The sequence below is a fragment of the Heteronotia binoei genome, chromosome 21 (genome assembly GCF_032191835.1).
Source record: "Heteronotia binoei isolate CCM8104 ecotype False Entrance Well chromosome 21, APGP_CSIRO_Hbin_v1, whole genome shotgun sequence".
Lineage (NCBI taxonomy): Eukaryota > Metazoa > Chordata > Lepidosauria > Squamata > Gekkonidae > Heteronotia > Heteronotia binoei.
In genome coordinates this window covers 198,800,201-198,816,180 of record NC_083243.1, presented here as the reverse complement: position 1 = coordinate 198,816,180, position 15,980 = coordinate 198,800,201, and the positions used below count along the sequence as shown (strand labels likewise).

Sequence of the window (15,980 nt, the reverse complement as noted above, 5' to 3'; positions counted from 1 at the left end):
GGGCCTCCGAGACGAAAAGCTGCAACAGACACTCTTCGCCAAGGAAGAGCTCACACTCCAACAAGCCTTCAACGAGGCGACGGCCTTCGAGAGGGCCACTAAAGCATACAGCCACCCATGTGGAGAGGCAGTCCACCATGAAGAAATGGTACCGGCTAACCGAGAGGACGAAGAGGCTTTCCAGCTCCGGCGGCCACAAGGACCCCATGAGCCCCCATGAGACAACGGGCGATGGAGAGACCCTCCACCATCAAATGCGCTAGCTGCGGCAACCCCCACGAGAGGAGGGACTGCCCATACCGCAACATGGACTGCCGAAGTTGTGGAAAGATGGGCCACATCGCTCAGGCGTGCCAGGCCAAGAACAGCCGCCGGCGACCAAAAGCACATTACGACTGCACCGAGGCTCACACGACGGCGTCAACGAGCCTGCAGGTATTGAACTTGCCCCTTTCCGCCCCTGACAAGGTCAAAATGATTGTTCTCATTGAGGGCGCCCCATGCCTCATGGAGGTGGACTCGGGTTCCTCCATCTCCATAATTTCGGAGGAAACCCTAAGGAAACTATGTCCCCGCCACCGCCTCCACCTGAGGCCGGCTGACTTCGTTCTGAGGGATTTCCAGAAAAACCCAGTGCACATCGTGGGTTGGGCACGGGTACAGGTAGAGGGGATTTCAGGGGACCACTGGACATCCTGGTGGTCAAGCGCCAGCTCACCACCCTACTGGGACTGGCCTGGTTCCAGCCATTGGGGATCCAGTTAGTGGGGGTGGAACAAGTGCAGACGAGCAGTTTTGAGGACATCTGCCGGGAGTTCCCAGCAGTTTTCGATGGGTCCCTGGGGAGTTATCAAGGACCGCCCATCACCCTGCCGCTCGATCCCCTGGTCAGACCAATCCGGCTCAAGGCAAGGCGAGTCCCGTTCACCTTAAAACCAAAGATAGAGGCGGAACTGGACTGCCTCACATCCCAGGGAGTCCTAGAACCAGTGGCTTATGCGGCCTGGGAAACCCCCATAGTCACGCCGGTGAAGCCAAATGGGGACGTGAGAATTTGCGCTGACTACAAGTGCACAATAAACAAAGCGCTCCAGGACAACCCCTACCCCGTCCCGGTGGTTAGCCACGTACTGGCGGCATTAGCAGGGTCCAAAATTTTTGGAAAGCTGGATTTAGCACAAGCGTACCAGCAATTACCGGTCGACACCAAGACAGCAGAGGCACAGACCATTGTGACTCACAGGGGAGCTTTCAGGGTTCAGAGGCTACAATTTGGGGTTAGCGTAGCTCCGGGGATCTTTCAGAGCATAATGGACTCTCTTCTTAAAGGGATCCCTGGAGTGCAGCCATTTTTCGATGACGTTCTAATCGCCGCCCCAGATGCAGGAGAATTCAGCCTGAGAGAGGTACTCCGCCGCTTCCAAGCGGCGGGGCTGAAAGTCAAAAAAGAAAAATGCTTGCTAGGGGTACCGCAGGTGGAGTTCCTGGGGTTCGCCGTGGACGCAGCAGGAACCCACCCGACGGAGAACAAGACCAGGGCTATTGTCCAGGCCCCAGCCCCCACTTGCAAGGCAGAGCTACAGAGTTTCTTGGGGTTGTTGAACTTCTATCATTCGTTCTTGCCCCACAAAGCTGCCATAGCGGAACCGCTTCACTGACTGCTGGACAAACAAGCCCCGTGGGTTTGGGGAAAGTGCCAAGCCGCTGCGTTCCAAGCGGTGAAAGACCTCCTAGTCTCGAACGCTGTGCTTCACCATTTCGATGAGGGCCTGCCTCTGATTCTGGCTTGCAATGCTTCCCCTTACAGAGTGGGCACCGTCCTGGGGCACCAACTCCCGGACGGGAGGGAAGTTCCGGTGGCGTACTACTCAAGGACCCTGACCCCTGCGGAGCGCAACTACGCTCAGATCGATAAGGAGGCTTTGACAATCATGGCGGGGGTGCACAAATTTAACGACTACCTGTATGGTAGGCGTTTTACCATCGCCACAGACCACAAGCCGCTCCTGGGTCTCCTCACCCCTGACCGTCAGACCCCACAAATATTATCACAGTGAGTTCTGAGGTGGAACCAATTCCTGAACTCATACACTTGGTGCACCACCCGGGCAAAGCCATGGGGCACACTGACGCCCTCAGCCGCCTGCCGCTTCCCGCGACGGACCCAGATCCTGCCCTGGCCCACTTGGTGATGCTCATTGAGTCCCTGCCCAAGCAGCCCCTACACGCCGCTGAGGTGGCTCAGGCAACAGGCAGGGACCGTATCCTCGCACGGGTTTTGGACTGGGTGGGGAGGGGGTGGCTCACGGGCAAGGTGGACAGTGAGTTCAGGCCGTTCGCATCCTGTAGGGATGAACTATCCACCCACATACTGTGGGTGGCATACTGTGGGGCAGCAGGGTGGTGGTTCCCCCCCCATGCCCAAACAGGTACTAGAGGCCCTGCACGAAACCCACCCAGGGATCGTGAGAATGAAAGCCCTGGCACGCAGCTATGTGTGGTGGCCAGGTATGGATAAGGAGATATTCTTCATACTGGTCGATGCCTACACAAAATGGCTAGAAGTGATCCCGGTAGCGTCTACCTCCACGGCAGCAGCAGTCAGAGCCTTGCGAAGGGTCTTTTGCACGCACGGGATCCCCAATACCCTGGTCATGGACAACGGCACCGCATTCACCTCCTGGGAGTTCAGGGAGTTCATCGGGAGATACCTAATAAAACACATTAGGTCCGCCCCTTTCCATCCGGCCACCAACGGCCAGGCCGAACGCATGGTGAGATCCACCAAAGAGGCTCTCGGTCGCATTGTTCAAGGGGACTGGGACCACCGCCTCGCAGCCTTCCTGTTCCATAACAGGATCACCCACAACCCAACAACAGGTTCCAGTCCCGCGGAGGTGCTCATGGGGAGGAAATTGACTACCAGGCTAGACAGGCTACACCTGGACCGAGCCACTGACATCCGCGGTTCCCCAGAAGTCAGGGAAGCGGTGTGGGGGTTCTTTCCGGGTGATCCTGTCTATGCGAAGAACTTCGCAAGCGGGCCAGAATGGGTAGCCAGCCGGGTACTGAGGGTGACGGGGTAGCGACCAAGGGGGGACAGGTCCTGAGGAGGCACATTGATCAGCTGCACCGCTGCACCTTGCCGGAGGAACTACACGAGGCAGAGGAAGTGACGAGCGAGGGAGAGCCAGCAACGGAAAACCCAGAGGCAGCCCCACCAGCGCCGAGCCTGCCGACATACGATTCCCCGAGGCCGGCCGATGTTGAACTGCAACCAGAGACGGCCCGCCAGCCACCGAGCGAGAATCCCCAAGAGGCAGCCTCCTGCCCGGGGCCCGTTTATATGCCTCAAGCAACCCCATGGCGAACGCAGGGCGCCAGCCTACTTGCAGGACTATGTATCTTAGACTGGGGGGGGAGGAGTGTAGTGTCTTGTGCTTAAACAAAGCACCACGCGGCCCCGCAGTAAAGGGCAACCAGGGGGAGTCCCTTGGTCACCCTGCGCAGCGCGGGAAAAGACTCCGCCTATCAAGATCAGCGGCGGGAAGTTTAACTGGCCAGGATTGGGCTGGGGGGCTGTTCCGAGACAAATGTATATAAAGCGGGTCCCGGCCCACGTGTGCTGTTCTGTGATGTACCTTCGAATAAAGTATGTTGCCTTCTACATGTCTCGTCACTGAGTACATTACAATCTTGTCTACAGCTTTGTTGACTACACCATCAGTTGCCTGACCTGCTTTCTATCTACTCTTGTTACCTGACCCTTGGACTACTTTTGGACTCTGCCTTTGGAATATGTGACCTAGCCCCCTAGACTATCTTGGATTGCCTTCTGACTTTGCCTTTGGATTGTGCTATTGAACCCAGACTATGACCTAAGAACCCTGCTGTCAAACCCTATACTTACTTGTGATTTGCCTCCTACCTGGTAGCCAGGAGAGGATTCCCTGTTTCCAAGATGCTAGTTGCTTCAGCACCAAGGAACAGAATGGAGCTGCACTCTGGAAAAGACCATTTTGTGTAGCAGGCTTGGCCAAGAAGGGCTATATTTCCTGTGCTAGCTTGCAACCTTAGTCAGCTTGATTTCTTCTCTTTCCTTTATGTATGAAAGTACTCCATGATGTCACACTAGATCACATAACTTCAGATTAAACATGTTGGGAGGGTAGCCAGAAATGCACCAAGACCAAAACAACAAAAACCCATGAAACCAGATGAGCATTCACAAAGGAAAAGGAATCAAACCAAGAAGAATTACATTATTTCAGATAAGCAGGCTATATACTTAACAGTAATCATTCAAACAGCAGCATCACCATCAGTCTACAGTCACTATATAGCTTTTAATCTCAGGGTTTCCCTTTTTTTACTTAGAATAACAGCAAGGAAATGTGAGTTATGGACAATGAGGCAATCATCAGGAAATTCATTCTAAGTGACCTGAACAGCCCTAATGCCAGCAATCCTAACAGTGACAGGTGGTTGAAGGGAACTGTTGTCAGATTTGCTTTCTGTGCTTAATAATGATGAATATTAGGTATAACAGAAACTAACATATTAATGCATCTCATTAACACTAGATTAATGATGTACCACTGTGAATCACTTGGGAAAGGTCCCACTGAATTCAGAAGGTTTCACTTCTAACTACTTGCAGAGGATTGGGAGCATTTTTAAAGAATCTATGTTGTCATCTATTCAGTTATTTTTTTAAAAAAAACCTTATTATTTTACATCAGTTAAAGGTATGCATACTTAGATTTGTTGACTGGCTAATACCTAAGTAGAGATATAAAGAAAAGACTCATTACAACCTTAGGTTCAAAGCCAACTTTTGATGCTTGTGCAAATACTGGAATGAATTTCAAAACAGTTTTTAGTATGCAATATGTAGGGGAAAGTTTTAAAATTAATGAGGCCAAGATACCAAGAAATGCTTTTAGGAAGGAGAGGAACCAAGGATGCACTAAGGACACCTGCAAGAGATACTTTAACAAGTACCGTATTTTTCGGACCATAAGACGCACTTTTCCCCCCCAAAAAAGTGGGGGGGAAAGTGTGTGCGTCTTATGGAGCGAATACTGCCAATGCCTGTTGCTTGGAGATTGGTCTTACGGTAATTTGCCCGTTGGGAGAGCCACTCCACACCCATTTACAGCGACCTGGCGCGGCCGGGGAGGGAGGGAGGCGGCGGGGGGGGGGAGGAACAACCAGCCCATGCCCAGAGCCCCTGCAACCGGAGGGAAGGAGGGAGGTAGAGCGAGCGAGTGAAAGCAGAGCAGAAGAAACGCAGCGTCTCTTTCTTTAGGGAGCCGGCCGCTCGCGATCGCTGCCAGCCTCCCGGTGAGGAGACAGTGCATATTCATTGACAGCGACCTGGTGCAGCCTGGGAGGGAGGGAGGAGGTGGCGGCCCGCCAGAGGGGGGGGGGAGGAACAACCGGCCCATGCCCAGAGCCCCTGCAACCGGAGGGAAGGAGGGAGGTAGAGCGAGCGAGTGAAAGCAGAGCAGAAGAAATGCAGCGTCTCTTTCTTTAGGGAGCCGGCCGCTCGCGATCGCTGCCAGCCTCCCGGCGAAAAGCCAGTGCATATCCATTGACAGCGACCTGGTGCAGCCCGGGAGGGAGGGAGGAGGTGGCGGCCCGCCGGAGGGGGGGGGGAGGAACAACCGGCCCATGGCCAGAGCCCCTGCAACCGGAGGGAAGGAGGGAGGTAGAGCGAGCGAGTGAAAGCAGAGCAGAAGAAACGCAGCGTCTCTTTCTTTAGGGAGCAACCGGAGGGAAGGAGGGAGGTAGAGCGAGCGAGTGAAAGCAGAGCAGAAGAAATGCAGCGTCTCTTTCTTTAGGGAGCCGGCCGCTCGCGATCGCTGCCAGCCTCCCGGTGAGGAGACAGTGCATATTTATTGACAGCGACCTGGTGCAGCCCGGGAGGGAGGGAGGAGGTGGCGGCCCGCCAGAGGGGGGGGGAGGAACAACCGGCCCATGGCCAGAGCCCCTGCAACCGGAGGGAAGGAGGGAGGTAGAGCGAGCGAGTGAAAGCAGAGCAGAAGAAACGCAGCGTCTCTTTCTTTAGGGAGCAACCGGAGGGAAGGAGGGAGGTAGAGCGAGCGAGTGAAAGCAGAGCAGAAGAAACGCAGCGTCTCTTTCTTTAGGGAGCAACCGGAGGGAAGGAGGGAGGTAGAGCGAGCGAGTGAAAGCGGAGCAGAAGAAACGCAGCGTCTCTTTCTTTAGGGAGCCGGCCGCTCGCGATCGCTGCCAGCCTCCCGGCGAAAAGCCAGTGCATATCCATTGACAGCGACCTGGTGCAGCCCGGGAGGGAGGGAGGAGGTGGTGGCCCGCCGGAGGGGGGGGGAGGAACAACCGGCCCATGGCCAGAGCCCCTGCAACCGGCTCCCTGCGGCTGGCTCCCTACTGAAAGAGAAGCTGCCGTTCTTCTGCTCTGCTTTCCCTCGCTCGCTCTACCTCCCTCCTTCCCTCCGGTTGCAGGGGCTCTGGGCATGGGCCGGTTGTTCCTCCCCCCCCCCTCCGGCGGGCCGCCACCTCCTCCCTCCCGGGCTGCACCAGGTCGCTGTCAATGGATATGCACTGGCTTTTCGCCGGGAGGCTGGCAGCGATCGCGAGCGGCCGGCTCCCTAAAGAAAGAGACGCTGCATTTCTTCTGCTCTGCTTTCCCTCGCTCGCTCTACCTCCCTCCTTCCCTCCGGTTGCAGGGGCTCTGGGCATGGGCCGGTTGTTCCTCCCCCCCCCTCCGGCGGGCCGCCACCTCCTCCCTCCCTCCCGGGCTGCACCAGGTCGCTGTCAATGAATATGCACTGTCTCCTCACCGGGAGGCTGGCAGCGATCGCGAGCGGCCGGCTCCCTAAAGAAAGAGACGCTGCGTTTCTTCTGCTCTGCTTTCACTCACTCGCTCTACCTCCCTCCTTCCCTCCGGTTGCTCCCTAAAGAAAGAGACGCTGCGTTTCTTCTGCTCTGCTTTCACTCGCTCGCTCTACCTCCCTCCTTCCCTCCGGTTGCAGGGGCTCTGGCCATGGGCCGGTTGTTCCTCCCCCCCCCTCCGGCGGGCCGCCACCTCCTCCCTCCCTCCCGGGCTGCACCAGGTCGCTGTCAATGGATATGCACTGGCTTTTCGCCGGGAGGCTGGCAGCGATCGCGAGCGGCCGGCTCCCTAAAGAAAGAGACGCTGCATTTCTTCTGCTCTGCTTTCACTCGCTCACTCTACCTCCCTCCTTCCCTCCGGTTGCAGGGGCTCTGGGCATGGGCCGGTTGTTCCTCCCCCCCCCTCCGGCGGGCCGCCACCTCCTCCCTCCCTCCCAGGCTGCACCAGGTCGCTGTCAATGAATATGCACTGTCTCCTCACCGGGAGGCTGGCAGCGATCGCGAGCGGCCGGCTCCCTAAAGAAAGAGACGCTGCGTTTCTTCTGCTCTGCTTTCACTCGCTCGCTCTACCTCCCTCCTTCCCTCCGGTTGCAGGGGCTCTGGCCATGGGCCGGTTGTTCCTCCCCCCCCCCCGCCGCCTCCCTCCCGGGCCACGCCAGGTCGCTGTCAATGAATATGCACTGGCTCCTCAGCGGGAGGCTGGCAGCCATCGCGAGCGGCTGGCTCCCTACTGAAAGAGAAGCTGCCGTTCTTCTGCTCTGCTTTCCCTCGCTCGCTCGCTCTCCCTCCTTCCCTCCAGTTGCAGGGGCTCTGGGCATGGGCCGGTTCCTCCCCACCCCCCTCCCCTCTGGGCTCTGGGCCGCCGCCTCCCTCCCTCCCGGGCTGCTTCAGGTCGCTGTCAATGAATATGCACTGGCTCCTCGGCGGGAGGCTGGCAGCGATCGCGAGCGGCCGGCTCCCTACTGAAAGAGAAGCTGCGGTTTTTCTGCTATGCCCAGCGCTTGGAGGAGAGAGGAAGACTAGGCTAGGCTGGAAGGCTGAGGCGCCTTTCCTGTCTGTCTCCTCTCCGGCGCTTGCTGCAGTCGAGCCTGCCGAGCAGGGATCAGGGCCCCAGGACGCTCACCAAGGCGCTGCTGTTGAACCCACAGCTCCGTAGAGGCCATGCGAGGAGGAGGGGGGATCGGGCCCCTTGCTGCATGGCCCTGCCCACCGGGAGGCTGCTTATCCCCCCCCCTTTTGGGGGGGGCTTGCAAAACTTTTGTTTTGTTTTAAATGCATCGTTAGCCTGATTGCGAATGGCATTCTTACAACAGAGCTGCAAAGCCCCGCCGGATGGTTGCCAAAGGGAGGCAAAACCATCTGGGAATCTTCCTGCCTCTGCAGAGTTGACCTGCAGCCGCGTTGGGTCCATAAAAGGGAGGGAAAGAGAAACGCATTTTGCAAATAGAGTGGGGGGGGGAGAGAGAGTAAGCCAGGGATGAACAATGGGGAATGTGTTCGAGTTGGGAGGGGTGGGAGGAGTATGGTACCAGGTAAAAAAGAAAAAACTGCGAGGGAGCATTGTAGCTGATAAACAGCGAGGTAGGAGGAGGGGGGCGTGGGCAGAGGCATCGGCCAATCGGAGCCCAGCAGAGCACGAGCAAAACGCCATTGGGGTCTCTGGGCTTTTTTCCCTCTCCTCTCCTCAAACGAGCCCAACGTTCTCTGTGGGGGTAGAGGCGGTGGCTGCAGAACCCCCCCCCCCTTGTCTTTTGATTCCAGATTCTCATTCACGGTAGTACCTACGGAAGATACTGTTGTCAGATACTCAACAATCCTGTGAGGTATGCATGAACACCTGGGCTCAAAGCCATGGAAGCTTACTGGGTGACCCTGGGCCATTCACGCACTCTGAGCCATGTGATTGTTGTGAGCAAAAAATGGCGAAGAGGAGAGTCGTAAAGCTGCTTTGGGTTTCTGTTGGGGAGGAAAGTGAGGTATAGCGGAGTAGGGTTGCCAATCCCCAGGTGGGGGCAGGGGATCCCCCAGTTTGAAGGCCCTCCCCCCCCCCGCTTCAGGGTCGTCAGAAAGCGGGGGGAGGGGAGGGAAATGCCTGCTGGGAACTCTGTTATTCCCTATGGAGATTTATTCCCATAGAAAATCATGGAGAATTGATCTGTGGGTATCTGGGGCTCTGGGGGGGCTGTTTTTTGGGGTAGAGGCACCAAATTTTCAGTATAACATCTAGTGCCTCTCCCCAAAATACCCCCCAAGTTTCAAAAAGATTGGACCAGGGGGTCCAATTCTATGAGCCCCAAAAGAAGGTGCCCCTATCCTTGTATTTCCTATGGAAAGAAGGAATTGAAAAGATGTGCCGTCCCTTTCAATGTGATGGCAGGAACTCCCTTTGGAGTTCAATGATGCTTGTCACAGCCTTGATCTTGGCTCCACCCCCAAAGTCTCCTGGCTCCACCCCCAAAGTTTCCAGATACCATATTTCTTGAATTGGACTTGACAACCCTAGAATGGAGTCACTCCCTTAAGTACAGTAAATGGGGTTATGGTACCGTAAATGGAGTCTCCTTTCAGTCCATTACTGTGTTACACCATGGATCATGTCCAAATGCTGTTGAGCTTTCTAAGGGGTACTGAAACTGTATGTGTGGATGCCCTTGTTGCACCTGATGTTGGGGAGGAAAGTGAGGTATAGCGGAGTAGGGTGCCAATCCCCAGGTGGGGGCAGGGGATCCCCCGGTTTGGAGGCCCTCCCCCTGCTTCAGGGTCGTCAGAAAGCAGGGGGAGGGGAGGGAAATGCCTGCTGGGAACTCTGTTATTCCCTATGGAGATTTATTCCCATAGAAAATAATGGAGAATTGATCCGTGGGTATCTGGGGCTCTGGGGGGGGCTGTTTTTTGGGGTAGAGGCACCAAATTTTCAGTATAGCATCTAGTGCCTCTCCCCAAAATACCCCCCAAGTTTCAAAAAGATTGGACTCAGGGGTCCAATTCTATGAGCCCCAAAAGAAGGTGCCCCTATCCTTGTATTTCCTATGGAAAGAAGGAATTGAAAAGATGTGCCGTCCCTTTCAATGTGATGGCAGGAACTCCCTTTGGAGTTCAATGATGCTTGTCACAGCCTTGATCTTGGCTCCACCCCCAAAGTCTCCTGGCTCCACCCCCAAAGTTTCCAGATACCATATTTCTTGAATTGGACTTGACAACCCTAGAATGGAGTCACTCCCTTAAGTACAGTAAATGGGGTTATGGTACCGTAAATGGAGTCTCCTTTCAGTCCATTACTGTGTTACACCATGGATCATGTCCAAACGCTGTTGAGCTTTCTAAGGGGTACTGAAACTGTATGTGTGGATGCCCTTGTTGCACCTGATGCAAGAGCAGTGCCCATATCCATTCATCACATTTTTTTCTCACCTTTCCTGGGAGGAACTTGAGGAGGCTTACCATACATGTATGGTTAGTGCTCAATGGTAAACATTAAAGAAATGATACTGACAGTCCCTTCATTTCTTGCAGAAAAATACCGTACTACACCACACTACCTCATTCTACCAGTGCAAGCATGATAAAGCAGAAAAGGCTAGCATATAAAATTCCTTTTAAACTAGAGGTAGTAAAATATGCTAAGGAACATGGAAACAGAGCAGCAGAGAGACATTTTGGGCCTCCTCCAACTGAAAAAATGATTAGAGAGTGGAGAAAACAGGAGGATCAGCTGCAAAAAGCAGATAAAAGTAAGCACACTTTCCGTGGGCATGCTGCAAAGTGGCCACAGTTGGAGGTGGACTTGAAAGAATGGATTGTACGTCACCGGAATAATGGCTTCTGCATCTCGACAAAAATGATCATCTTTGAAGCGAAACGTATTGCTATAGAGAAAGGCATTCAGGATTTTACAGGATCACCATCATGGTGCTACAGATTTATGAGGCGACATAGTCTTGCTATGCGGACCAAAACTAGAATTGCGCAAAAAATGCCAAAAGAATATGAATCCAAAATTCTGTCCTTTCATAAATTTGTCATAGATGCTAGGGAGAAACATGGCTTTGAAATTGGCCAGATTGGGAATATGGATGAAGTCCCACTAACCTTTGATGTGCCATCTAATAGGACTGTAGATCTGAAAGGTGCTAAAACCATCACTGTGAAAACTTCAGGGCATGAGAAGACCCATTACACCGCTGTGTTGTCCTGCTGTGCCGATGGCACCAAATTGCCACCCATGTTGATTTTCAAAAGGAAAACATTTCCAAAAGAAGTGATTCCACGAGGAGTTGTTGTACATGTACATGAGAAAGGATGGATGGATGAAAATGGAATGAAAGTATGGGTTGAAAAGGTGTGGTCCAAACGTCCTGGAGGACTTCTGAAAAAACCTGCCTTATTAGTGCTTGACCAGTTTAGAGCACATATTAGTGAACCAACAAAAAAGTGCTTCAAAGAAGTGAAGACTCATCTAGCTGTAATTCCCGGAGGTCTTACCAGCCAGTTGCAACCTCTTGATGTTTCCATCAACAAGCCATTTAAGGTCTTAATGAGAGAAGAGTGGAACAAATGGATGGCTGCTGGTAATCATGATCTGACACCTACAGGACGAATGAAAAGGCCCACCATCACTCAAGTTTGTGAATGGGTGAAAACATCATGGGACTCAGTGAAGGAGGAGATCGTTGTAAACTCATTCAAAAAATGTGGCATTAGCAATGCCTTAGATGGAAGTGAAGACGATCTCTTATATGAAGACAGTGAAGAAAGTGATTGTGAGCAAATGAGCTTCCTAAATTCTGACTCTAGCGATGATGAGTTCTTGGGGTTTCCAGAAAACTAGAGTACTCAAACCTTTAAGTCTCTCCATTTGTTAATGACAGTGATAATGGTTCTTAATACCACTGTTGACTGCTGTTTTGCACTTTACATGGTTCAAATGTTATTGTTATAATTTATTAAATATTTTATTACACTATTTGGTTCAGAATATTTTTTTTCCTGTTTTCCTCCTCTAAAAACTAAATGCGTCTTATGGTCAGGTGCGTCTTATGGTCCGAAAAATACGGTAATTCCCACCTACAATGGAACGTAGCACTGCTGCTGCTATGCAAATGCCATCCATTTTTATTTATGGGCTGTGCTCTTTCTGCCTGCATCCTATATTGAATCACCTGTTATAAAACTGGCCTAAATGTTGTTCATGCTTCACTTCCTGCTCCAAACTCTATGTTTTAAAGTTTTTAAAATATTTAAATATTTTATATTTGACAGTTAAGGAAAGTATACATAGAATATATCAATTGAACAAGGTCAAACTTTTGTCATCTCAGTGATTCCTTATTCCTTGTACTAAAAATGTAGGCACAAGATTTTACTTAGTATGGGTTGGGCAGAGGAGAGAAAACACATGTACATTTGGTGACAGCATCTGAAAAAATAAAGATACACTATACAGAAATTCAGGAAGAAAAAGGACTCAGACTAGCATTCTTTGTACATCTCCATATAGGACTTGCTATACAATAATGCTCTGCAACAGTTCAATGCACAGAACTTTGTCTGATGTTCAGACTACAGAAAGTGTATCCTAGAGATTAGAATTCCAGTTAAGGTATCTGAAATACAGTTTGGAAAGAAGAATGGGTTATTAATTCACATGAAATTAGCTGAAGGCTTTTTATCAGATACAAAAATTAATTGAAATCGTGCTGGTGTTTGGCAGACACTATGGATGTGTGTGTGTGATACACACACAATAGTTCTACTAGTGAGAGCTAAATTCCACTACCCTCTCTTATGAATATCATGCTTCATGACAGACACAACTTTTAAGTCTAGTGATAGGAAGTTTAAGTCTACTGGTCCATTTCTCCAAAGCATTTTTAAATATGGGTCAGATTTTACTGGAGGAAGAGTCTAAAGGCTAGGTTTGACATGTGTTCAATCACGTTTACCTGGTTTGCTATGACAACTTTACTGTCACCTGACTTCCAGTCCTGAATTATATGTCTGAAAGGGATTTTCTTCCCTCTAACTCTAACTACCATTCCTGGATTCATTTCTAAAATACTGTACCTTTTGAATGAGCCCCTCATTGAGACTCCCCGCTGGTGACCAAAGCTCCCACCTTCCACCCCATTATGTTAAGTGGCTTCCCACTCCTGGGTGCATTCATTCATTCATTCATTCGTTCATTTAAATATCATCATCTTATTTATTGATTACTTTGTGACATCTGTATTTACTTAATTTATATTTGTATGACATGCCTGTTGCTATTTGACAAGTTGCTATTTTGCCTTATGTTATCAGGCTCTATGTTTATAGTTTGTTATTGGTTTTTATTTATTACTTACAGACTCACCAAAGTTACATGTATGATTTTTGGGTTGTACTTTGATCTTATAATTAATAAACTTTCTAAAAAGTTTTTTTAAAAAATGTTTACCTGCTTTGAATCTAGCGCAGGGAGGAGGGCTTGCTTTTTACATCAAAAGGAACATAGATGTGACAGGAGGAAGAACCTTCTCCCCTCCTCAGCTTTCCTTGCTTTGTTGCCTTGGCTCCAGCACTTTTCTCCTCAGCCAGGATTAATTTTGGTATTGAAACTGGACTGGGAGAAAAGTGGGAGAATTCAGGAAAATAAAATATTAGAGGGGGAGGATTTTCTCATCTGCATACTTACTTTAATTATTTACATTTTATTTACTGAGGGGGGGGGGACAACAGAGTATAGAATTATATATGCCACCCTTAGTTCCTTGGAAGAAGTATAAGATAAAAAGATATTAAATAAATAAATATTTAAGTCAGTGTACTTCACATCATGAAAAAAATTAGTGATTAGGTGGCTAAGTCACTTCAGAGTTTTGTAGAAGGAATTTGCTGGTGATGACAGTCAGGAGCTGGGCTCAAACATAGTTAAACATGAAGTGTGCATCTGAGAAACATATTTTTAATTTATTTAAAACCTTTCTATCCCATTCTTTCAGAAGGCTCAGAGTGACTATCATAAATTAACAGCACCACAATAATTACTCTTCAGTATAAGTATCTGTCAAGCATGCAGATTCAATGACGAGTAGAAGTTGATACAAAGACTGTGTTTATTGATAGACCGATACTTTGGTAACAGGTTCTTGAGAGTAATGCCAACCATACATTGATACAATACTTTTAAGGGCTACTTCAAAGGGATTCCAAGGGATGGGTTTGCGGGGTAGCATTCACACATAAACTATCATAACTGTCTACATTCTCATAGCGTTATCAGGACTGTGTCCTTGCTTTTCCAGATGTTTCTCACTCCCTTACTGGAATGTATGGGAAGGTGCTGACTACTTAGTTTCAATTCTCACTACTTCTAATCACAGGCCATAAAGCATGGAAGGGAAAGAATAACAAACTAGTAAAGTTAGGTCCTCCATGATACTTCACAGACTAGGTTTGGCAGGACCATAAAACAATGAATTAACAATGGAATTTCACCATGCTTGACAGTATCATACAGTTAACATTAGTACTAATAGAAATATCTATATATCCATCTCCCCAAATGACCCTTCTGTGCAGATACTTATTTCTGCATATCTGGGGGGTATGGAGGAAAGGAGACTTTTCTGCACACTTGGGGCACGCTCCAGGTTTGCAGAAATGGCAGGGGAATGTATTGGGCCACAGGAGAATGGCGGCCTGCCTTACAGCGACCCACAGAACCTACCCTGGCTACCCCAAAGGATTCAGGGTGAGACTCTCAAGACCCCAAAGCAGGAACCTTCCAAAGGGTAGAAAAGCCTCTAGGCCCAGCAGCTGGGATCCAGACAGGGCTCACTGCCATTGCCGCAGTTCGGGGGGGGAGCAAGAAAGAGACTGGACCCTCCTCCCCAAACCTCCTTCCTCTCTGTTCATCTGCTCTGTCTGGGACAGAGGTGTGTGCCTGCCTGCTTGCTAGGTTCATCTGTGGTCACCTCCTCCCCCTCCTCCTTTGTGTGAAGCTTTCGTTGCTTCAGTGGCCTGGTCAGCTGGAAGCCACACAGGGAATACCCCCCTACAAGTATTGCCAGAAAGGAAGGTCCAGGGAGAGGTCTAGGGTGGGTAGCAGCAGTGGCGGAGCTAGGGTGGTAGTAGGGTGGTAGTGGTGGTGCTGGCTGCCCTATGTGGAAAGGGAAGGATTGGGGAGGTCCAGAGCATGTAGGAGCAGAGCCAGGGGTTGCTCATGCCATTTGCAGGAGCAGGAGGGAGGCTACTGGCTGGCATGGGTGGAAAGAGAAGAGTTGGTGAGGTCTGGGGGAGCTAGCAGCGGAGGATGGGTTGCCCAGGCCATGTGCAGGAGCAGTGAAGGGTAAGAAGATGATGGCTAGTTGGGAACTGGGAAGGGAACAGTTCAGGAGGTCCAGGGGGCTTCATTCCTCCCTCCCCATCTATTTGCTCCCCCCCCCCCTTCTTGCCATTTCTTTCTTTCTTTATTTTCCTTTCAATTTATTTCCATTTGTAACTTTCACTTTCTTTCAAAAGTCAGTGGGTCTAGCAGCTACACAGACCCTACTATCTCTCCAGTATAGAAGTATAGAGCATGGGGAAAATGTGTGGGAGATGACATTCCCACGTACAAGTATCACAGGCGGGCCCCTCTTGTACTACTATAATATTGGCCCTTGAAAAAGCAGAGCTGCTAATTTATTTGATTCCCACCTAGAGTTCTACTGAGATTCCAAAAATATAAATTGAAGAGCAAATAATTCTGGAAGCCACAGAAAATCAGATCACAGGGCCATAAAGCAGATGGAGTCTTAACTTTATACCAGAATAAGTTTATTGACTATACAGGACTGGCAGAGTTCTAGGGACAGGCTCATTCATTTCAGCCTTGCAAAACATCAGTTTGGTTTGTCACCAGACTGGTTTATAATCTATTTAGCTGAATGACTCATTGTGTGAATCTTCATGTGGGTTTTCTATGGACAGAATCTCTAACATACTCCACTCATCTATAAATACCAACTATAAATGTTCCAAGCTAACTTTTATGTTGCAATGATCTTTTTTTCTGTCTTTTTTCCACCCTGTGTCAGAAGGATATACTGTAGAAATTTTACTGCTGTTCTCTTACTAACACC

The 15,980-nt window shown here is 50.4% G+C and overlaps 1 protein-coding gene across 2 annotated transcripts in view; it reads right to left on the bottom strand.

The window, feature by feature from the left end:
* The window catches only part of GPR39 (G protein-coupled receptor 39), a 218,302-nt gene that overhangs the window by 23,124 nt on the left and 179,198 nt on the right, over positions 1–15,980 (bottom strand). The gene's annotated exons all lie outside the window — the stretch shown is intronic.